Raw genomic sequence first — 25,199 nt, 5'->3', positions numbered from 1 at the left:
AGGGCTGATTTCCTTCAGAATGGATAGGTTTGATCTTCTTGCAGTCCATGGGACTCTCAAGAGTCTCCTCCAGCACCAGAATTCAAAAGCATCAATTCTTCGGCAATCAGCATTCTTTAGGGTCCGGCTCTCACTTCCATACATCACTACTGGGAAAACCATAGCTTTAACTATACAGACTTTTGTTGGCAAGGTGATGTCTCTGCTTTTTATGCCATAGGCATAGATCCCTGCAACTCTCCCAAAATAATAATAATAAAATTCCTTCCAGTAGCATCTTAGAGATCAACTACGTTTGTTATTGGTATGAGCTTTCGTGTGCATGCACACTTCTTCAGATACCAACTCTCCCAGTTTGAGCTCCAGCAGCTCCTGCTTGGGGAACTGGATGCCAGCGTTCAATCCTGAACAGTAAACAATGCTCAGCTTGACAGGTGAGGCGTGGGAAAGCCAGCGGCCCCGGAGAGCATGACGCCACCTGGCACCTTGGCGGTGGATGACTGTAACCTCAAAGGCCACCCTGGAAACTAATCGTCAGCCTGACAGCTGCGGCAGATGTCTGCATGTCCCTGTAAACAGAGGCAGCGTCACTAAGATAATTGCAAGGTGATGGCTGTCTAGGCTTTGCACCAAGGATACAGAGGGTATCAGTGACGCTCGGCAGTTTGCAGAAGGAGCTATGAAGCTGTTGCCTCCTAACGTACAAACATTGGTGATGACTTTTGCTGGGTGAATCCAAGGTTCATGCGGGTACCCCTGAACGAGGTGGAAGAAGGGACTTAAACCACATCAGATTGCAATTAGGGGAGATATATAATAATAATGGGACGCTGGTGGTGCTGTGGGTTAAACCACAGAGCCTAGGGCTTGCCGATCAGAAGGTCGGCGGTTCGAATCCCTGCAATGGGGTGAGCTCCCTTTGCTTGGTCCCTGCTCCCACCAACCTAGCAGTTTGAAAACACGAAGTGCAAGTAGATAAATAGGTACCGCTCTGGTAAATGGCGTTTCCATGCACTGCTCTGGTTCGCCAGAAGCGGCTTAGTCATGCTGGCCACATGACCCGGAAGCTGTACGCCAGCTCCCTCGGCCAATAAAGCGAGATGAGCGCCGAAACCCCAGAGTCGTTCGCGACTGGACCTAATGGTCAGGGGTCCCTTTACCTTTACAACAACAACAATTTATTTATACCCTGCCCATCTGGCTGGGTTTCCCCAGCCACTCTGGACAGCTCCCAACAGAACAGTAAAACACTATAAAACATCAAGCATTAAAAACTTCCCTAAACAGGGCTGCCTTCAGGTGTCTTCTAAAAGTTGGATAGTTGTTTACAGTGGTACCTCGGGTTAAGTACTTAATTCGTTCCGGAGGTCCGTTCTTAACCTGAAACTGTTCTTAACCTGAAGCAGCACTTTAGCTAATGGGGCCTCCTGCTGCTGCCGCGCTGCCGCCGGAGCACAATTTCTGTTTTCATCCTGAAGCAAAGTTCTTAACCCAAGGTACTATTTCTGGGTTAGTGGAGTCTGTAACCTGAAGTGTATGTAACCTGAAGCATATGTAACCTGAGGTACCATTGTATTTCCTTGACATCTGATGGGAGGGTATTCCACAGGGCGGGTGCCACCACCGAGCAGGCCCTCTGCCTGTTTCCCTGTGACTTTACTTCTCACGGTGAGGGAACCACTAGGAGGCCCCTGGCGCTGGACCACAGTGTCTGGGTAGAACGATGGGGGTGGAGACGCTCCTTCAGGGATATTGGGCTGAGGCCGTTTAGGGCTTTCAAAGTCAGCACCAACACTTTGAATTGTGCTTGGAAACTTACTGGGAGCCAGTGTAGGTCTTTCAGGGACCGATGTGTTATGTGGTTTTGGCAGCCACTCCCAGTCACCAGTCTAGCTGCCGCATTCTGGATTAGTTGTAATTTCCGGGTCACCTTCAAAGGTAGCCCCATGTAGAGCATATATATATAAAAAGAACCCCCAAAACAACAGGGGGAAAGTTTCCATCCCAGCCTTTTCCCTGCAATGCTCTATGATCTGCAAGGTCCCTCCAAACTCTAAAAATTATTTGATTCTATACTTGCAGGGAGGAAAGACTGTTTTTGCTGAGGGAATGATTGCTTCTTCCCACCTGAAGTGGGAAAGGCCACTTCAACCTACTGCGTTCCTATAACAGAGCAAGACCCACTATTCTGTTCCCAACAGATGGGTACAGGAGTGCATTTACTGCTTTGTACACAAAAGGGTACAATGCTTCTCTCCAGGAGGCTGGTTTCTTTGGAAAACACAGTCCAATGGTGCAAGAGGAAGTTTACCATTACGCCAGTCTTGCTTTAAAAAGTGGAAGTTCATGCATCACGGTAAGCTATGAACTGCGGTTTACTGTACGCCAGGAAACTGAATCTGCTCAGCTTCTTGCGTCTGGGAGGAAACAAACCGCGATGCCAGGCTTAGCGATATGCCCAGAGGAAGGATTATAACCTGGAGCCGAGGTGTGTCCTTGGTTTAATGATAGTGGGGTTGTTGGAAGGGGATACGAACCACAACCCGCCCCCTGGCTCAGACCCAAGGCTGAAGCAAGGGATTGTGGTTTCCGAAAAGCCCCGGTGATGTGTGTTCACAGTAAACCGTCAACTGTTATCGTGATGTGTGATATGGGCTCTAATAAGGTCTTTTAGGACAATGAGAAGGTTACTTTCTAAAAGAAAATTGGATTCGGACCTAGGTTGGCTTATGAGCAAATTTCAGGGTCAGCACACAATTCTTAAATGCAGGACAGGAGGAGAGTTGCCACACACAAACTACATCAACCCCCATTACTATTAATATATTTTTATTTATATCCCCACCTTTTCCCCGGACAGGGACTGAAGGTGGCTTAACAGATACAGTGGTACCTCGGGTTACAGATGCTTCAGGTTACAGACTCTGCTAACCCAGAAATAGTACCTCAGGTTAAGAACTTTGCTTCAGGATGAGAACAGAAATCGCACGATGGTGGCGTGGTGGCAGCGGGAGGCCCGTCAGCTAAAGTGGTACCTCAGGTTAAGAACGGACCTCCAGAACGAATTAAGTTCTTAACCTGAGGTACCACTGTAAAAGAAAGAAGAGCTAAAAAGATAGGGGTGAAAAACCATTAATTGAAAAGCAATTAAGTCACGTTATTTGCACTTTTGCCTTTCAGGACACACAAGCAAGACAGAAAATTTAAGCTCCCTTGTTTTTTCCTGCTACTGTCAAGAGGTGTAATGCGTTTCGTGTAATCTTGTTATGTTTATTTTGCCGAAACATTGGGCTTTTGGGGGGGGGTATCTTTGTCATATTTGCTGTTGTGTTGTTCTACAGAACAACAAACCCCTGTGTTGCAAATATATTCTCTAATATATTTGAGTCCCATGGACTGCAAGAAGATCAAACCTCTCCATTCTTAAGGAAATCAGCCCTGAGTGCTCACTGGAAGGACAGACCCTGAAGCTGAGACTCCAAGACTCTGGCCACCTCGTGAGAAGAGAAGACTCCCTGGGAAAGACCCTGATGTTGGGAAAGATGGAGGGCAGAAGGAGAAGGGGACAACGACAGAGGGCAAGATGGTTGGACAGTGTTCTGCTACCAGCTACCAGCATGAGTTTGACCAAACTGCGGGAGGCAGTGGAAGACAGGAGTGTCTGGCGTGCTCTGGTCCAGGGGGTCATGAAGAGTCGGACACGACTAAACAACAACATATTTGAAATCAATTGAACACATGACTGTCAATCTTTGAAAGTCCGCAGAAGTATAATAATATATTAGAGAATGTACAAGTGCACACATTTTGTTTTTGTTACTAAATTATGTGTATTATACAATAAGAATTACAGTGCTATCTAGTATACTGGTCTCTGTGTTGCTTGTATTGTTTGTTGTGTTGTTCTACAGATGCTCAAACAGCTTTCCCCCAGCCTGACACCACACAAGTGCTTGTGCCTTCAACTGCCATCAGCCCCAGCCTGCAGAACCGTCAGAATCTCTCATAAAAGCCTGTGAGATTCTGGCATCAGCAGGACAATTTTATGCCTCTTGATTTATACAGGCACAAGCAGTAATTTTCAGGTACGGACCAAGTGAAACTCCAGGAAATGCCGAGCCATTCATTTTCTCCTTAACGAAAAGGCCCCGGCAACAGACAGGCTGCTATTATGTTTTGCTGCGAGCTCCTTTTGCAGAACCCTCAAACTGGCCGTAACTGCGGAAGCCGCGAGCAGGACGGGACGGGGGAGAGGGAGAGAAGGGGGTGCCATCTAAAAGCAGCCCACTCACCCTGTAACTAAAAAAAGGTAAAGGGACGCCTGACCAGTAGGTCCAGAGGTGGCCGACTCTGGGGTTGCAGCGCTCATCTCGCTTTACTGGCCGAGGGAGCTGGCATATAGCTTCCGGGTCATGTGGCCAGCATGACTAAGCCGCTTCTGGCAAACCAGAGCAGTGCACGGAAACGCCGTTTACCTTCCCGCTGGAGTGGTACCTATTTATCTACTTGCACTGTGATGTGCTTTTGAACTGCTTTTGAACTTTTTGGGCACAAGGAGAAGGGGACGACAGAGGATGAGATGGTCGGACAGTGTTCTGGAAGCTACCAGCATGAGTTTGACCAAACTGCGGGAGACAGTGGAAGACAGGAGTGCCTGGTGTGCTCTGGTCCATGGAGTCACGAAGAGTCGGACACCACTAAACAACAACGACGAAAGCCATCGAATCTAGAGCACAGCTGGGGGGCGGCCAGCGGCATTAGCTCTCTCTTTCACCTCGCCCAGGTACAGCCGCATCTTGCAAAAATCCTAGGATTAGATTGCTCACTGGAGATTAAACGGTTGTGTCACAGCACGTCTGCTCATTCCTCCTTGAGCTCCGATTCCCCTTCCTTTCCAAGACGGCTTCCTTTGAGATGAAAGATTTATCTCCCCCCATCACCCTAAAGCTGTCACAGCCCAGTCTGGTGAGCTGCATCCTATTTAGGGTGGATATAATTTTTTTATTTTAAAAAAATCAGATTTTTGTTAATCAGATTTTTTTTTATTTAAATTGGATTTTTAAAATAAAATGCTTTTGCAGGAAAAATCTTTCTAAAGATAGTTTTCTATTTAGGTTGCATGATGGTCCAAAGGCTATATAGTCCATCAGGAAATAAGGATTTGTTTTAAGATTTGCATGTGTGCTGAAACTTAGTCTAGGGTTTTGAGTTTTTTTAAAAAAAGTTTAACATCAGTTAACAAACATGGATACATATGCTATGATGTTATTGTTTTAGTTAAATAAATTGTTTAAAATGTTCCTAAGGATTATATTTCTCCTTCCAATCAAGTACAGCAGAAAAGTTGTCCAAATATAAACAGATAACTTATTAAGCCTCACAATAATTACATAATTATGTTGATATATTTCTAACAGCATAACCAGATCAGTAATTTTTGATCTAACCGTAAAAGCTACTCTGAAAATTTATTATTCCAAAAATGAAACCTTCATCTGGTTGCAAATATTAAGATTATACAGTGGATGCTAGGGTCGCGAACGTGATCCGTGTGGGATGCACGCCCGCAACCCGCAACATCGCGTCTGCGCATGCTGCGATTCGGTGCATGTGCAAAGCGAAATTTAGAGCTTCTGCGCATGCGTGACTGCCAAAACCCAGAAGTAACCTGTTCCGGTACTTCCAGGTTTCGGCGGTCCACAACCTGAAAAAACGCAAACTGAAGCATCTGTAACCCGAGGTATGACTGTACCAGCAAAAACACCCACGATTTTAACCAAGTCTTACTGACTAGTGATTTGAATTGATTTGATTTAAATCAAATCCACCCTGGTCCTATTCCTTCCCCAGGTGCAGGGAAAACTGGGCCACCTTGGCAAACTTTGCCTCAACCCCATCTCAAGACACAGCCTGGAGCTCACCTTCCGTTGCAGGACGGCTGCTGCGTTACAAGGCCAGAAATGTAGTAAGTTACACCAACATCCTTCCTTTTCCCCTCCATCCTGCTGTAAGGAAAAGGGATACCGTGCAGCTGGAGAAGGTTCAGTAAAGGGCCACCAAAACGACCAAGCGTCTGCAAGAATACTCATTGCAAAGTACTGGAAGACACAGGATCTACCCACTCTGGAAGAATGGCAGATGAAGGTGATAGACTATATGGGACTGGCAGAAATGACCAGCAGAATCCGAGACCAGGGAGAAGAGTCAGCGGAAGAAGACTGGAAGAAATTCAAAGACTACCTGCAGAAATACTGCAAAATTAATGAATGTTAGAATGATGTCGGATAGAAATTAAGCGGTTTCTAGCTGGAATGTTTTAAGAGAATATGAAAACAAAGGTTTAGAAGCAGGTTAAAACTTATTGATAAGGATTTGCTGAATTAACAATTTGAATTGGAATACAAAAAAGGGAGGTATGAGGAGGTCTGGGAAATAAGTTAATGGAAAATAAGTTATGGAAACTTTGTGTGTTTTTAATTATTTTTATTTTTGTATTTTTGTTATTTTTTCTTTTTGATTTTTTTATTGTATTAATATTGAAAACTTCAATAAATATCTTTAACCCCCCCCCCCCAAAAAACGACCAAGCGTCTGGAACACGGGTAGGCAAACTACCGTATTTTTTGCTCTATAAGAATCACTTTTTCCCTCCTGAAAAGTAAGGGGAAAAGTGTGTGTGTCTTATGGAGTGAATGCAGGCTGTACAGCTATCCCAGAAGCCAGAACAGCAAGAGGAATCACTGCTTTCGCTGCACAACGATCCCTCTTGTTGTTCCGGCTTCTGAGATTCAGAATACTTTTTTTCTTGTTTTCCTCCTCCAAAAACTAGGTGCGTCTTATGGTCTGGTGCGCCTTATAGAGAGAAAAATACGGTAAGTCCCGAGGCCCGGATCCGGCCCAATCGCCTTCTCAATCCGGCCCGCAGACGGTCCGGGAATCAGCGTGTTTTTACATGAGTAGAATGTGTCCTTTTATTTAGAAAGCATCTCTGGGTTATTTGTGGGGCCTGCCTTGTGTTTTTACATGAGCAGAATGTGTGCTTTTATTTCTGTAAAAAATCCAGTCTTACTGACTAGTGATTTAAATTGATTTGATTTAAATCAAATCCACCCTGCTGTACACCCAGATGAGACCTACATGGACAACAACAATTAAGGCTGCATTTTATTTAATCTTTTTTTGCTAGCACAACTTACTCTGTTGTTGCTCAGTCTGTCAAAGGGGTGAGGAGTTCTGGAGGGGCAGAAATGGGCCCTGCCTCCAGCTATGAATAAACTTAATTCAGGTGCCCTCTCGACTCCTGCGGTTTACCACAGGTTGCCTAAACATTCCCCAAATATAGCAATTGGGATTAAGGTGAAAGATGGCCGGTTCTTAATTTAGGGAACCGGGGCAATTGGCGGTTCCTGCGACAGTTCCTCCCACATCACTCTGCTCATGCAAAAATTCAGAAGCCTTGTGAGAAGTTCCACACTGACTCTCCTTGCTACCTCTTCCTCTTTGCCCTGCTTTCCAGACAGACAGACAGACAGACAAACAAACAAACAAACATTATACCCAGCCCATCTGGCTGGGTTTCCCCAGCCACTCTGGGCGGCTTCCAACAAAATATTAAAATACAATAATTCATCAAATATTATTGTTGAACTACAACGATGCCTTATGAGGAACGGCTAAGGGAGCTGGGCATGTTTAGCCTGGAGAAGAGGAGGTTAAGGGGTGATATGATAGCCATGTTCAAATATATAAAAGGATGTCACATAGAGGAGGGAGAAAGGTTGTTTTCTGCTGCTCCAGAGAAGCGGACACGGAGCAATGGATCCAAACTACAAGGAAGAAGATTCCACCTAAACATTAGGAAGAACTTCCTGACAGTAAGAGCTGTTTGACAGCGGAATTTGCTGCCAAGGAGTGTGGTGGAGTCTCCTTCTTTGGAGGTCTTTAAGCAGAGGCTTGACAACCATGTCAGGAGTGCTCTGATGGTGTTTCCTGCTTGGCAGGGGGTTGGACTCGATGGCCCTTGTGGTCTCTTCCAACTCTATGATTCTATGAACTTCCATCACCTCTAGCTAGCAACATCTGGGGATCCACAGGTTGAGAACCACTGCAAGTCTTATTTCCCAAATGATGGACTGGTTGTGAGTGATTCTCAGTTAAACATCTGGCTAGTTTACAGTGGTTTTCGGGGGGAAAAGAACAATGCCCACAAGTTGACACGTCTTTCTGGAAAAGCCAGTACAAATAAAATGGGTGGGGTTTTCTTTGCACCCAAAGAAAATAAGTGTTGGAGCCTCTCTAACTTTAATCACGGGGGGCAAGGCCCCACAAAAGACAGCTCGGCCACTGCTACTCATTCACACGCACCCCTCAAAATCCACTGATATATTGGGGTGTTCCTTTGGAGGGGTCACCCTGTTCATTCAAGACACTAATCACAATGGCTCAGTGCATCTGGCTGTTAACCAGAAGGTTGGTGGTACGAGCTCACCCAAGGGATAGCTGTGGGCAGGATCCCTGCACTGCACGGGGGTCAGACTGGATGACCCTTGGGGTCCCTTCCATCTCTAAATTTCTAAGATTCTAGTGAAGCCCAGGAGGCAAGGCTATGCACCAAGGACCTGCTCCAGACAAGGGTCGTGAAGCAAGGAAAGCAAACCAGAAGTAATAAAATGAACCACAGTGTCAAGACACGATAGTAACCTCCAGTGGAATACAAAATAAATGGAGTTACGAATCATATCTAGAAAGAATTAGGAGCAATGAGGATAAGAACAGACAGCATGTGGTTTAAGAGGGCATTGCGCAAATGAAATTTAGCCTGCTTATCTATTTACTGGCATGCCTTTTAACCCTGATCCGACACACAAATTTATACTGACAATTCCATACTTTTGCTCCAAAATTTACAGAAGACAATGACGTTTGGGTTATTTACGCAACTGCATATTTAGAATGCGACGCAGGTGGCGCTCTGGGTTAAACCACAGCGCCTAGGACTTGCCGATCAGAAGGTTGGCGGTTCGAATCCCCACAACGGGGTGAGCTCCCATTGCTCGGTCCCTGCTCCTGCCAACCTAGAAGTTCGAAAGCACGTCAAAGTGCAAGTAGATAAATAGGTACCGCTATGGTGGGAAGGTAAACGGCCACTTCGCCAGAAGTGGCCTTCCCATCTCCTTCCTGTACAGCGCCTAGCACGGGGCCAAGGTTAAGCATTGTGCAAGCGGTTGCAATGCTTAATAATAATAATAATAATAATAATAATAATTTATTATTTGTACCCCGCCCATCTGGCTGCGGCTTCCACAAAGATCAAAAAGACACCAAGATGTCACACATTAAAAACTTCCCTGAACAGGGCTGCCTTAAGATGTCTTCTGAATGTCAGGTAGTTGTTTATCTCTTTGACATCTGATAGGAGGGCCTTCCACAGGGCGGGCGCCGCTACCAAGAAGGCCCTCTGAATGGTTCCCTGTAACTTGGCTTCTTGCAATGAGGGAACTCCCAGAAGGCCCTCGGTGCTGGACCTCAGCGTCCGGGCAGAACGATCGGGCTGGAGACGCTCCTGCAGGTATACAGGACTGAGGCCGTTTAGGGCTTTAAAGGTCAACACCAACACTTTGAATTGTGCTCGGAAACGTACTGGGAGCCAGTGTAGGTCTTTCAAGACCAGTGTTATGTGGTCTTGGCGGCCGCCCCCAGTCCCCAGTCTAGCTGCCGCATTCTGGATTAGTTGTAGTTTCCAGGTCACCTTCCAAGGTAGCCCCACACAGAGCGCATTGCAGTAGTCCAAGCGGGAGATAACTAGAGCATGCACCACTCTGGCGAGACTGTCTGCGGGCAGGTAGGGTCTCATCCTGCGTACCAGGTGGAGCTGGTAAACAGCTGCCCTGGACACCCAACTGACCTGCAGCTCCATGGACAGCTGTGAGTCCAAAATGACTCCCAGGCTGCGCCCCTGGTCCTTCAGGGACACAGTAACCCCATTCAGGACCAGCGAGTCCTCCACACCTGCCCACCCCCTGTCCCCCCAAGACAGTACTTCTGTCTTGTCAGCATTCAACCTCAATCCATTAGCCACCATCCATCCTCCAACCAGGGCACGGTTGAAAGGGAACTTGCAGCATGCATTTATTTTCCGCAGGCCCCTTCGACTACTCCAGCTTGCAAGAATTAAGGCCGATCCGGCAAAGGCATGCACAGCTCTGGCAACTCTGGCGTAATGTCAGGTCTTCCCCCTTTCTGCCCATTTCCAAGCGGCTTGGTGTCTCCACTTCCTCCTCGCTTATCCCCAGCCCACCCCGGCGGAGACGGAGTGGGGAGAAACCCTCATTTTCTGGGATTTCCCCACCAACCAACCCCCCTACTCCACGCTTTGAGCCAACAGCTGCAAGTCCTCAACCTCAAAGGGAGAAACTTTCCCAACCTTGATAACTCTTGCGCAGCGAAGCCAATAAATTTCCCAGAGTTTCCAGGAGGCTGTGGACGACCCGGGAAAAACCTTGCAGAGAAACTCCTCGTGACGTGGCCGAAACAGGCGTCCGGACCTACCTTGCGAGTCGCCTCCGCTGCGGACAGCTGTTGCTTCTGCTGCTGTCCTCCCAAAGCAGAGTGTCGCCTTTGGGGACGGGAGTCTTCCAGAGAAAAGGACGGGAATGCAAGGCGTCTCTGTCCCGGGTGGCGATGTCTGCCTTCAATTAGCAATCTCAAGTGCCAATTTAAGAGGAAAAAGCAGCGCCGGGGAGGGAGAGAAGGGGGAAGAGGTACCGCTATGGTGGGAAGGTAAACGGCGTTTCCATGCGCTGCTCTGGTTCGCCAGAAGTGGCTTAGTCATGTTGGCCACATGACCCAGAAGCTGTACGCCGGCTCCCTTGGCCAATAAAGCGAGATGAGCGCGGCAACCCCAGAGTCGGCCACGACTGGACGTACTGGTCAGGGGTCCCTTTACCTTTAGGTAAAGGTACCCCTGCACGTACGGGCCAGTCTTGACAGACTCTAGGGTTGTACGCTCATCTCACTCTAGACCGGGAGCCAGCGCTGTCCACAGACACTTCCGGGTCACGTGGCCAGTGTGACGAAGCTGCTCTGGCGAACCGGCACCAGAGCAGCACACAGAAACGCCATTTACCTTCCCGCTATAAAGCGGTACCTATTTATCTACTTGCACTTAAGGGTGCTTTTGAACTGCTAGGTGGGCAGGAGCTGGGACCGAACGACGGGAGCTCACCCCGCCGCGGGGATTCGAACCGCCGACCATGCGATTGGCAAGTCCTAGGCGCTGAGGTTTTACCCACAGCACCACCCGCGTCCTCCCTTTACCTTTACCTTTTATATTTAGAATACACAGAGAGTTGTGTTAAAGGAAAGAGGAGATTGAATACTTATTTACGATTTGCTGTGTTGATCACCCTCTTCAATTCTGAATGTATTTGTGCGTGTGTTAATAGGCATAATAAAATTTAAGTTTAGCGGTTTGTTTTTTAAAAAAGAGAAACCAAACTGGGGAGGTTTAAGAGCCGGCACAGCAGCAGCAAAGGATTAGAGCCCATCCTACTCCATCGGGGGACCTCTGCTTGAATTCACTGCGGCGGCCGGATTCCCCCGCTTGCAATTTTGAGGACTGTTTTCCAGACAAAAGAAAAGGGGGGAGAGACAGAGAGAAATGAGAGCGAAGCAGCTGGGTGCGTCTGGCACAAAAGAGCAACAGGAAAGCAAAGTTCGCCCAATTCCCAGTGGGTGGAAGGGTGTGGGGAAGCAGGATGTGGAAGATGAAAGGGTTAGAGGGAGGAGGAGAGGCGGGGAAGGGTGGGGGGGGGACGCCCCAAACATCTGCATGAATACGGGGCCAAGTGGAAGCCGGAAAGATGGGAAGGGAGCGCGAGAGGAAGCAACAGAGTGTCATCCGCCCAGACGGTTTCCCCCCCTCGATGAACAAAAGCCACCAATAGCCGCAGACATCTGCCACTCCGGCAGGAAATGTGCAGGACAGCTCCAAAGAGAGAGGCGCTGTCAAAAGAGCTTCTGCATTTGGAAGCAAAAGGAAACGGCATCTGCTATAAAAAGGACGCCAAAATGCACATTCCGGGAGTTCACCTTCCTGTCTCCCTTTCCCCCGCTTTCTCTCCCTCTGTTTCCTTTGGGTTGTCTTTCTTTCTTAAAAAGCAACGAGAACAGCAGCAAACCCACAAAGGCAGGCCAGCGTGTGCTCACAGTGACCTGGTTAAAAGGTTGGAGGAGGAAAAGGAAGCAAGAGACTCGTGCACCTCCCGATTACTCACGAACCGGAACCTCTGTCCGGCGCTCCACCCCTGCGCTCGGGAGCAAGTGGGAGAAAAATCCATGCATTGGAAAGGAGCAGGGAGGGAATTTTGTTGCTCTGTAGGAGCCGGAGGGAGAGAAAGGACTGGAGTGGGTTGCAGAAGGGAGGGTTAGAAAGAGGAAATTGAGCGGAGGGGATAAATGAATGCAGGGATGCATGCGCTCAATAAATGCAGGGATGCATGCGCTCAATGAATACAGGGATGCATGCGCTAAATGAATGCAGGGATGCATGCGCTAAATGAATGCAGGAATTCATGCGCTAAATGAATGCAGGGATGCATGCGCTAAATGAATACAGGGATGCATGCGCTAAATGAATGCAGGGATGCATGCGCTCAATAAATGCAGGGATGCATGCGCTAAATGAATGCAGGAATTCATGCGCTAAATGAATGCAGGGATGCATGCGCTAAATGAATGCAGGGATGCATGCGCTCAATAAATACAGGGATGCATGCGCTAAATGAATGCAGGAATTCATGCGCTAAATGAATGCAGGGATGCATGCGCTCAATGAATGCAGGGATGCATGCGCTAAATGAATGCAGGGATGCATGCGCTAAATGAATGCAGGAATTCATGCGCTAAATGAATGCAGGGATGCATGCGCTAAATGAATGCAGGGATGCATGCGCTCAATGAATGCAGGGATGCATGCGCTAAATGAATGCAGGAATTCATGCGCTAAATGAATGCAGGGATGCATGCACTCAATAAATGCAGGGGTGCATGCGCTAAATGAATGCAGGGATGCATGCGCTCAATAAATGCAGGGATGCATGCGCTAAATGAATGCAGGAATTCATGCGCTAAATGAATGCAGGGATGCATGCGCTAAATGAATGCAGGAATTCATGCGCTAAATGAATGCAGGGATGCATGCGCTAAATGAATGCAGGAATTCATGCGCTAAATGAATGCAGGGATGCATGCGCTAAATGAATGCAGGAATTCATGCGCTAAATGAATGCAGGGATGCATGCGCTAAATGAATGCAGGGATGCATGCGCTCAATAAATGCAGGGATGCAGGTGCTAAATGAATGCAGGGATGTGGAGAGGAGCACTCATGTTATTGTCTCCAGGGGTCCGCCAACGCGGTTGCTAGGGTAGGCCGTGAATTTAATTTCAGAGGTTGCTGCGCGCTGGACCCTCCTTTGGAAGCCAGTCGCAAGATGAGTGAACCCCTCTCCCCCCAAAACATCTGCACATCTCAAGACAGCTTCCTGCACAATCGCCGCGGTGAACAAAAACCTGAGAATGTACAGATCGTGGGAAAAGGACCCGAGGGTCATCTTGTGGGGTGCCTCAGGGTTCTGTCCTCTCCCCCATGCTTTTCAACATCTACATTCAGCCGCTGGGAGAGATCATCAGGGGGTTTGGGCTGGGTGTCCATCAGTACACAGATGATACCCAGCTCTACCTCTACCAAATCAGAACCAGTGAAGGTCCTGCGTGAGTGCCTGGAGGCGGTTGGAGGATGGATGGCAGCTAACAGATTGAGGTTGAATCCTGACAAGACAGAAGTACTGTTTTGGGGGGACGGCGTGGGCAGGTGTGGAGGACTCCCTGGTCCTGAATGGGGAAACTGTGCCCCTGAAGGACCAGGTGTGCAGTCATTTTGGACTCACAGCTTTCCATGGAGGCACAGGTCGATTCTGTGTCCAGGGCAGCTGTCTACCAGCTCCATCTGGTATGCAGGCTGAGACCCTACCTGCCTGCGGACTGACTCGCCAGAGTGGTGCATGCTCTGGTTATCTCTTGCTTGGACTACTGAAATGCGCTCTGTGTGGGGCTACCTTTGAAGGTGACCCAGAAACTGCAATTCATCCAGAATGCGGCAGCTAGACTGGGGACTGGGAGCGGCCGCCGAGACCACATAACAGGTCTTGAAAGACCTACACTGGCTCCCAGTACGTTTCCGAGCACAATTCAAAGTGTTGGTGCTGACCTTTAAAGCCCTAAATGGCCTCAGTCCTGTATACCTGAAGGAGCTTCTCCACCTCCATCGTTCTGCCCACTGAGATCCAGTGCTGAGGGCCTTCTAGCGGATCCCTTGCTGTGAGAAGTGAAGTTAAAGGGAACCAGGCAGAGGGCCTTTTCGGTAGCGGCACCCTCCCTGTGGAAACCCTCCCATCAGATATCAAGGAAATAAACAGCTATCTGACTTTTAGAAGACACCTGAAGGCACCCCTGTTTAGGGAAGCTTTTAATATTTGATGAATTATTGTGCTTTTAATATTTTGTATGGAAGCTGCCCAGAGTGGCTGGGGAAACCCAGCCAGATCGGCGGGGTATTATTATTATTATTATTATTAATAATAATATATTATTATTATTATTATTATTATTATTATTATTATTATTAAGCCCAACCCCCTCCTGTGCAGGGATGAGAAGCAGCAGTCCACACTCCATGTTCTGCTGCTGCTTCCATGCCACAAACCTGACGCCAGAATCACACTGTTCTGGTGTCAGGTGGTGGCAAATCCCCTGCGGAAGATTTGAACCCGGATCTCCCTGGTCCTGGTCTATCACTCTAACCCAGGCATAGGCAAACTGGGCCCTCCAGATGATTTAGAACGACAACTCCCATCATCCCTAGCTAACAGGACCAGTGGTCAGGAATGATGGGCATTGTAGTCTCAAAAACATCTGGAGGGCCGAATTTGCCTATGCCTGCTCTAACCATTTGACCAGGGGTCAGCAACCTTTTCCAGCCGTGGGCCAGTCCACCGTCCCTCAGACCTTGTGGGGGGCCAGACTATATTTTGAAAAGAAAAAAAATGAATGAATTCCTATGCCCCACAAATAACCCAGAGATGCATTTTTAAATAAAAAGACACATTTTACTCATGTAGAAACATGAGTTTTTACATGAGACTGAGAAGGTGATTTGGGCTGTATCTGGCCCCCGGGCCTTAGGTTGCCTACCCCTGCATTAGACCATCCTGGTTTCCTAGGCTACCTTTGCTATTGGGCAGCTATATAAATGAGGCAGGTGACTAAATATGGAGAAAGCCAACTGCCACTTAAAAGAAGGATCTGAAATATTTTCCTGGAAGCTTGAATTTTGTTTCATTCTGGATTGTTTCATTTGGTGTTTTAATGCGTTTGAGATTTTTTTCCTTTAAAATATAAAGCAGTGTAGAAATGAAAACAACAACTCCATTGGGGGGAAAGGGCAGCTAGACATTCTGTTGTGGCAACGCTAACCTAGGTTTAAGATGCCATTTGGCAACTATTAGCTGAGATTCCTGCATTTGCAGAGGGTTGGAATAGATGGCCTTGGGGTCCCCCTTCCAACTCAACAGTTCTCTCATACTATGATCCGAGTTTCTATTGCTGATGATCACCTATGCTGAAGCTCTCTGAACAATGAAAGCTCTATAGTGCAAATAAAAGAGGAAGGTTTGCTGATGAAACTCACAACCCAACAGGCTCAATCCACCCACAACGAGATCAATAAAGCGAAAATCATAAAATATTTGGGCGGCCGGGGGCAGGGAGAGAAGTCCTCTGGGTGGCTTCACAACAAATAAGCAACAGAGAGCAAAACGGATTAAGACAGTGAACCAGAAAATAAAAAAGGGAATATAAACACAACGGTAAATGGATCTCGCTGCAAAACTCAATCCCTGTCCATTTTATCAATCTAGCACATCGATTCTCTTTCATTTGCAGTCCACCTTTGCCCCATTATGAAACCCATCTCGGCAGGGAGCAGGTGCAGACCTGCTTGGCTTCAGCCGGGAGGAGTGGCATGGTGCAGATTCACAGGATTGCAGAATGGGGAGGGAACCTCAGCGGTCATCTAGCCCAACCCCTTGCAATGCGGGAATTGCAGTTGAAGAGTCCCCTCCCTGGAAGGATGGGCACCCAGCCTCTACTTAGAGGTCTCCACCACCCCCTTCCTACCCTCCAACAGCTTTTCCTAAATAAATAAATAAATAAATAAATAATAATAATAATAATAATAATAATAATAATAATAATAATAATAATAATATTTTATTTGTACCCCGCCCATCTGGCTGGGTTTTGCTGTCATCCAACCATCTCTGCGACAGAGACCTCACTTCCCATCTCCTTCCTGTACAGCGCCTAGCACGGGGCCAAGGTTAAGCATTGTGCAAGCGGTTGCAATGCTTAATAATAATAATAATAATAATAATAATAATAATTTATTATTTGTACCCCGCCCATCTGGCTGCGGCTTCCACAAAGATCAAAAAGACACCAAGATGTCACACATTAAAAACTTCCCTGAACAGGGCTGCCTTAAGATGTCTTCTGAATGTCAGGTAGTTGTTTATCTCTTTGACATCTGATAGGAGGGCCTTCCACAGGGCGGGCGCCGCTACCAAGAAGGCCCTCTGAATGGTTCCCTGTAACTTGGCTTCTTGCAATGAGGGAACTCCCAGAAGGCCCTCGGTGCTGGACCTCAGCGTCCGGGCAGAACGATCGGGCTGGAGACGCTCCTGCAGGTATACAGGACTGAGGCCGTTTAGGGCTTTAAAGGTCAACACCAACACTTTGAATTGTGCTCGGAAACGTACTGGGAGCCAGTGTAGGTCTTTCAAGACCAGTGTTATGTGGTCTTGGCGGCCGCCCCCAGTCCCCAGTCTAGCTGCCGCATTCTGGATTAGTTGTAGTTTCCAGGTCACCTTCCAAGGTAGCCCCACACAGAGCGCATTGCAGTAGTCCAAGCGGGAGATAACTAGAGCATGCACCACTCTGGCGAGACTGTCTGCGGGCAGGTAGGGTCTCATCCTGCGTACCAGGTGGAGCTGGTAAACAGCTGCCCTGGACACCCAACTGACCTGCAGCTCCATGGACAGCTGTGAGTCCAAAATGACTCCCAGGCTGCGCCCCTGGTCCTTCAGGGACACAGTAACCCCATTCAGGACCAGCGAGTCCTCCACACCTGCCCACCCCCTGTCCCCCCAAGACAGTACTTCTGTCTTGTCAGCATTCAACCTCAATCCATTAGCCACCATCCATCCTCCAACCAGGGCACGGTTGAAAGGGAACTTGCAGCATGCATTTATTTTCCGCAGGCCCCTTCGACTACTCCAGCTTGCAAGAATTAAGGCCGATCCGGCAAAGGCATGCACAGCTCTGGCAACTCTGGCGTAATGTCAGGTCTTCCCCCTTTCTGCCCATTTCCAAGCGGCTTGGTGTCTCCACTTCCTCCTCGCTTATCCCCAGCCCACCCCGGCGGAGACGGAGTGGGGAGAAACCCTCATTTTCTGGGATTTCCCCACCAACCAACCCCCCTACTCCACGCTTTGAGCCAACAGCTGCAAGTCCTCAACCTCAAAGGGAGAAACTTTCCCAACCTTGATAACTCTTGCGCAGCGAAGCCAATAAATTTCCCAGAGTTTCCAGGAGGCTGTGGACGACCCGGGAAAAACCTTGCAGAGAAACTCCTCGTGACGTGGCCGAAACAGGCGTCCGGACCTACCTTGCGAGTCGCCTCCGCTGCGGACAGCTGTTGCTTCTGCTGCTGTCCTCCCAAAGCAGAGTGTCGCCTTTGGGGACGGGAGTCTTCCAGAGAAAAGGACGGGAATGCAAGGCGTCTCTGTCCCGGGTGGCGATGTCTGCCTTCAATTAGCAATCTCAAGTGCCAATTTAAGAGGAAAAAGCAGCGCCGGGGAGGGAGAGAAGGGGGAAGAGGGAGGCCAACTGTACGGGGAATCGTAACATAATCATTTAAACTGGCAGCTTTGCAAAGGCAAGAGTGCTCCAGCTCTGGGTGGCAACTTGCCAAGGCCTGGAGCAGCGCAGCAGCAAGGAGAGAGAATTTGTGAGCTACCAAAGGGGCCTGGCAAGGGAAAAAACACACCAAGGGGGGCAGTTAAGTTTGTCTGGCACTAAACTGGGGTATCTGAATACAAGAAGATGGGTCCGAATCAATATGCATCAAGGGAACAGGCCAGTTTGCTGACATGAGATCAGCCGCCACAATTAGACAAAGCAACACTTCCGAATCTCACTTGCGGGACACCAGCTCTCGCATTCGAGTCCTGCTTGATTATGGTGTACAGCTGATGAAAACCCGACTAACTCCAGCCTCAGTCCACTCCTTGTGAAAGTCCCCAACACGTTTGAAAGGTCTTTTCCTGACAATCCTCTCCAGGCTGCGGTCATCCCTGCTGCTTGTGCACCTTTTTCTTCCACACTTTCCCCTTCCGCATCGCTTTCCATTAATGTGCTTCGATTCAGCACTTTGGGAACATCCAACTTCTTCTGCAATTACCCTTTGAGGCTTTTCCTCCTTGTGGAGGGTCTCAATGACGGCTTTCTGCACAACTGTCAGGTCAGAAGCCTCCCCCATGATTGTGCTTCCTACAGAACCAGACTGAGAGACCATTTAAAGGCTCAGGAACCCATTGCAGGGGTTATGGATTGAATAGCTACTGCACCTTTTCACAATATTCTAATTTTTTGAGATTGTTAATTTGGGGTTTTCATCAGCTGCGTGCCATGATCATCACAATTATAACAAATAAAGGCTTGACATATCTTGTTTTGCATGTCATGAGGTAAAGGGACCCCTGACCATTAGGTCCAGTCATGGCCGACTCTGGGGTTGCGGCGCTCATCTCGCTTTATTGGCCAAGGGAGCCGGCGTACAGCTTCTGGGTCATGTGGCCAGCATGACTAAGCCGCTTCTGACGAACCAGAGCAGCGCACGGAAACACCATTTACCTTCCGCCGGAGCGGTACCTATTTATCTACTTGCACTTTGATGTGCTTTCGAACTGCTAGGTTGGCAGGAGCAGGGACCAAGCAACGGGAGCTCAGATTCACCTTTTAAGTTGAATTACAGTGGTACCTCAGGTTAAGTACTTAATTTGTTCTTAAGCTGAAACTGTTCTTAACCTGAAGTACCACTTTAGCTAATGGGGCCTTCCGCTGCCGCCGCACGATTTCTTTTCTCATCCTGAAGCAAAGTTCTTAACCCGAGGTACTATTTCTGGGTTAGCGGAGTCTGTAAGCGGAAGCGTCTGTAAGCTGAAGCATATGCAACCCGAGGTACCACAGTACTGAAATAAATGAACTTTTCCATGATACTCTAATTTTTCGAGTTTCACCTGTACATCAGTTCCCAAGCTTCCCAATGCCGTAATTAACGCATCCAGGCCTATCTCTGCCTGTTCGTGTTATTCCTTCCTCTTTACACATGGAGTGGGATTCCAACACGCCAAGCCATGATCTGGACTTTTCTAACGCCAAACTCACCGTTCTCCAGACCAGCTCACCCACACCAATGCAAACAAACGGAAAACGTCCCTGGTTTGTTTCCTCCCAACGCTTCGCTTTCCAGCTTCTGCATCTCCCAGGCTATATTTGCTAAGCATCGCCCCCTTCCAACTTTGCAAGGTCTAGCGACTTTGTCATAGTCCAGCTCCAAAACTCCACTGGGGGAGGGAAAACGGGGGCCTGCATTCATTGCTTGCCAAGTGTCTCTCTGTTTCTGAGATACTCAACTCTGGGAGCCAGTGAACAGCTGGGGAGCTCAGGAGGGTGAGGAATGGAAGTTGGCTTCCACCAGAGATTGTGGAAAACCCATCCTTGGTTTGCCACAAAAAAGGATGTTGCAGAGCTGGGAAAAGTTCAGCAAAGGGCAACCAAAAATATCAAAGGGATGGAGCAAGCTCCACTATGAGGAAAGCTTGCAGCTTTTAGGATTTTTTAGTTTAGTGAAAAGGCGAATAAGGAGTTTATGGAAATAATAATAATAATAATAATAATAATAATAATAATAATAATAATAATAATAATAATTTTTTATTTATACCCTGCCCTTCCCGGTTCAAAAACCAGGCTCAGGGCGGCTAACAACAAATTTAAAACACTTAATTATAAAAGCAGCATAAAATACAGTATAAAAACATGAATAACAATAAAATTCAAAAACCAATTTAGGGGAAATAAGCATTAGATAATCCCCAGGGCTAGCTGGCTGAATTGGTCCTACTTGGGCCAGCGAGGAGACAAGGGGAGAATTAGCTGTGGGGTCTCAGAGCAGGTGATCTTCATAAAAGGGGAGGGGGAGGGAAATAAAAGGTCAGGCTGAATTCAAATTAAAGGCCAAGCGGAATAACTCTGTCTTACAGGCCCGACGGAAGGAGGTTAAATTCTGAAGGGCCCTAGTCTCATGGGACAGAGCATTCCACCAGGTCAGAGCCATCACTGAAAAGGCCCTGGCCCTTGTGGAGGATAGTCTTGACTTCCTTAGGGCCCGGGACCTCTAAACTAAACCTCTAAACTCATCCCCAAAGTGAATAGAGGAAAGTTTGAAGGTCAGCGGTTCGAATCCCCGCGACGGGGTGAGCTCCCGTTGCTCTGTCCCAGCTCCTGCCAACCTAGCAGTTCGAAAGCACACCAGTGCAAGTACACAAATAGGTACCGCTGCGGCGGGAAGGTAAACGGCATTTCCATGCACTGCTCTGGTTTTCTTCACGGTGTCCCATTGCTCCAGAAGCGGCTTAGTCATGCTGACCACATGACCCGGAAAAACTGTCTGCGGACAAATGCCGGCTCCCTCAGCCTGTAAAATGAAATGAGCGCTGCAACCCCGGGCGTCTGCGACTGGACTTAACCTTTACCAATACAGTCATACCTCATGTTAGGTTTGCTTCAGACTGAGTGTTTTCAGGTGGCGTCCTGCGGCGACCCGGAAGTAACGGAACAGGTTACTTCGGGGTTTCGCCGCTCGCGCATGCGCAGATGTGCAAAATGATACCACGCGCATGCGCAGAAGTGGCAAATCGCGACCTGCGCAGACGCAGGCTGCGTTCTGTTCAGGTTGCGAACAGGTCTCCGGAACGGATCCTGTTTGCAACCAGAGGTACCACTGTATCTCTAAGCTCTATACAACACATCAAAACATTCAATGAAACAATCCAGAATGAAACAAATGCAAGCTTCAAGGAAAATGTTTCAGATCCTTCTCTAAGTGACATTTTGCTGTCCCCAAATTTATTTATTTACCTACTTAAAACTGACAGAGCTACCCAACAGCAGAAGGGCTCTAGGAAGCCACATGCAGCACAGTGGAATAGGACCCGGGAGATCAGGGTTCAAATCCCCAGTGCGTCATGAAGTTCACTGGGTGACCTTGAAGTCAGTCACAGCCTCTCCTCACCTACCTCACAGGGTCGTTGTAGGGATTACCTGAGGAAAGGGGTAAACCATGTACCCCTTGGAGGAAAAGGTAGGATATAAATGCAATAGTTATTCTTCTTACCTGTTTAGGAAAGCTGGAAGGGACAGACAGATGGAGAAATCTGTCCATCAACCTGGGATCCCAGAGATCTCCACGTGGCCGCAAACGGACCTGTGCCATTCGCAAAACACTCCTAATTTCAAACACTGATGCAGAGGACATAGAATCGTAGAGTTGGAAGGAACCCCAGTGGTCATCTAGTCCAACCCGCTGCAATGCAGGAGTCTCAGCTACAGCATCCATGGCAGATGGCCAGGAAATCTCTGCTTAAAAACCTCCAAGGAAGGAAAGAGTCCACAACCTCCCAAGGGAAACTGTTCCACATCTTAAACATAGCATCCATCATTACATTTTGCGGCTGCGAGCTCAATCCTTACTTGATTTTCTCGGTCTCTAGACCAGGGATCAGCAAACATTTTCAGCAGTGGGCCGGTCCAGTGTCCCTCAGGCCTTGTGGGGGCCTGGACCATATTTTTTGTGGGGAAATGAACAAATTCCTATGCCCCCAAAATAACCAAGAGATGCATTTTAAATAAAAGCACACATTCTGCTCATGTAAAAACACCAGGCAGGCCCCACAATTAACCCAGAGATGCATTTGAAATAAAAGCACACATTCTGCTCATGTAAAAACACACTGGTTCCCAGACCGTCCACAGGCGAGATTTAGAAGGTGATTGGTCCTTAAAAAAAAAAAAAGAAGGCGATTGGTTCAGATCCGGCCCCCGGGCCTTAGATTGTCTACCCATGCTCTAGACTCAACAGAAGCGAAACTTTGTAGAAGAAGAAAGTGCTAGGTGGGAGAGTGCAATAGATAGATAAATAAATAGATCGATATTGCACCCCTCCAAATGTTGGTGAAAATATACCAGCCTTTTCTCTTCTTCCCATGATGGGCACATTACCGGGACAGTGTGTGTGTAAGTGAGTGTGTACTATGTTTATTATATAACCCATTGTGCAATATCTAATTAAATCACAGACCACATAATTAAAACAAAGCCCAGGCTGCAGAAGTAAAACTGCACCAACCAATAATTAGGGCACTCCTGTGAAAGCCGGGCGAAACAGGAAGGCGTTCCTGGGATCTTGCAGGGCCAGGAAACTGAGGCAGAACTGGGTTTCCAACGTAGCATGTGCAAATCTGTGGTTATGCAAAGGGCCTGCCTCAACATCCAGCTGGAATGGACTCGCAGGGCAGAGCATAATGAATTGGATGGGTGCCATAAAAAAGGTAAAGGACCCCTGGACGGTCCAGTCCAGTCAAAGGCGAATATGGGGTTGCGGCGCTCATCTCGCTTTCAGGATGAGGGAGTTGGCGTTTGTCCACAGACAGCTTTCCGGGTCATGTGGCCAGCAGGACTAAACCGCTTCTGGCGCTACGGGACACCGTGACGGAAACCAGAGTGAATGGAAACGCCGTTTACCTTCCTGCCACAGTGGTACCTATTTATCTACTTGCACTGGTATGGTGCTGGAGGAGACTCTTGAGAGTCCCATGGACTGCAAGAAGATCAGACCTATCCATTCTGAAGGAAATCAGCCCTGAGTGCTCACTGAAAGGACAGATCCTGAAGCTGAGGCTCCAATACTCTGGCCACCTCATGAGAAGAGAAGACTCCCTGGAAAAGACCCTGATGTTGGGAAGGATGGAGGGCACAAGGAGAAGGGGACGACAGAGGACGAGATGGTTGAACGGTGTTCTCGAAGCTACTAACATGAGTTTGGCCAAACTGCGGGAGGCAGTGGAAGACAGGAGTGCCTGGCGTGCTCTGGTTCATGGGGTCACGAAGAGTCGGACACAACTAAACAACAACAACAACAACTGGTATGTTTTCTAACTGCTAGGTTGGCAGGAGCTGGGACAGAGCAACAGGAGCTCACTCCATCACAGGGATTCGAACCACCGACTTCAGATCAGCAAGCCCAAGAGGCTCCGTGTTTTAGACCACAGCGCCACCCACTCCCTTTGGATGAGTGCATCCTGTATGGAGAAGAACTGGTCAAGTTCACAGAGATCTGGCCCCAAAGCCAATGGGCCACCCATTCCTGTGACCCAGGGTTTGCATCAGACATATACAGTACACATGTGTGTACACACACACACACACACAGCAGAGACAAAAGACCAACCTCAATGACCCATCTCCAATTGACCAATGTCAAGCAAACCTATCCGAGGAGCAAACTTCCAACGAAACTCTACATGATGTGCTCTCAGCTGGCAGAAATTTCAAATCACCCCACTGAGAAGAAGTCTTGAGGGCTGTTCTGCCTGGGCAGGATCCAAATTGGAAGCTTACTTCCCATGCTAAACTGACTCTGATTAAACCACACTTTGCTAGCCAACAATGAGCATGCTGCAATTTTCAGGTGCCTGAGTGAGCAGGCGCCTGGGGATTTTCCAACCCGGATAATTCGTCTGCTATATATTCTGGAAAGTCGTCGGCTCTGCATTTGGACACCTCTTTTGGCACACTGCCTCCTGAGAGGAAGGGGCAGGTTTCTGTTTCCATTCTTGAGACAACTGGGTGCCAATCTGAATCAAGATGGCGGAGGGAGCTTTTCAGAACGGAAATGATTTTCACCGGCGATTTCAAAATCAGATCTTCTGGTTTCTGGGAATTCCCATGTGATGCCAGGCACAAGGCCGCCAGTTGAATAAAAATAAATAAACAAACTGGTAAGAGCAAGAGACTTTGCAGCCTGTCTCAAAATGGCTTGGTTCTGGTTTAAGAGCAGAATAGGCCTGAAAATCACATCCTCCTTTCAAATAGTTCACGGGATTTAGCAGGCAAGAACAAAACGAAAAGCAAACGCAATGCTTGACTCAAAATGGTGATTTTTTTATTTTTATTTTTTGCATACACACATCTTTAACTTGGCATATAACTATACTGAACTAAGACTGCTGGTGCCCATTAGTACCAAAGATTCCAAGATAGACTGCGACAATTTTCATTTAAATGCACAAAGTGCCGTAGGAAGGCAGAGGGAACACACAGGCAACACCCCACCTCTGGCAATTTCACTGACATTTACGGCTGAACTCAGTGGTCAAAAGCAATATCCCTCACGTTGTTGACTTCAACAGCACACCTGCTAGCGTTTATTCTGATATTAGTAACAGATCTGCAGTCCTGAGCCTCTCGGAAGGCTACCTGTCAAACAAGGCTTGGACCCTGCAAGACGTATTAGTTATTTCCCCATGCATTCCTGCAGAAACGCGAGATCACCTTGCACCCTTTTATCTGCTTTCTCAAGGCCTCGCAATGAGATTAAACACGGTGGCCAACTTTCACGGTTCTGTGCGCACGTCACTTAAATAGAATCGCTTCCCACACACTTGCAAATCAGTATTTCTGCCAATAAGCTCCCCTCTTTCTGAATGTTTCTGCTGACGCAGGCGGTTGGTTGTTGTCAGAAAGCTGAGAGGGAGGCAAAAGTAGGAGGCGATGCCCATCACTGGTAAAAAAACACAAGGGGGGGGGGAGAAATGCTATTTCCTGCAAAGTTAGGAACAAAAGCTGCCTTTGTGCCAGCAAAACCACTCCACCAATCCCTGACCTCATCTCTTTTTTTCAAATTTTTAAAATTAATTTTCCAAAAATTTAAAGCAAACAAACACACATACATCCCATTTA

The 25,199-nt window shown here is 47.9% G+C and overlaps 1 protein-coding gene across 3 annotated transcripts in view; it reads right to left on the bottom strand.

Moving 5' to 3' along the window:
* Positions 1-25,199, bottom strand: part of PTP4A3 (protein tyrosine phosphatase 4A3) — a 97,230-nt gene that overhangs the window by 40,937 nt on the left and 31,094 nt on the right. Inside the window, exon 1 of one of the 3 annotated variants that reach the window (XM_081919071.1) lies at positions 10,549-10,567. The exons of the other annotated variants lie outside the window; for them this stretch is intronic. The gene's annotated coding sequence lies outside the window, so the exon portion shown is untranslated. Of the gene's footprint in view, positions 1-10,548; positions 10,568-25,199 lie in introns of those variants that run through there. 3 annotated transcript variants of the gene reach the window in all.

Source organism: Podarcis melisellensis, assembly GCF_964234715.1.
Source record: "Podarcis melisellensis genome assembly, chromosome: 7".
NCBI lineage: Eukaryota > Metazoa > Chordata > Lepidosauria > Squamata > Lacertidae > Podarcis > Podarcis melisellensis.
This window is presented reverse-complemented; position numbering and strand designations above follow the sequence as displayed.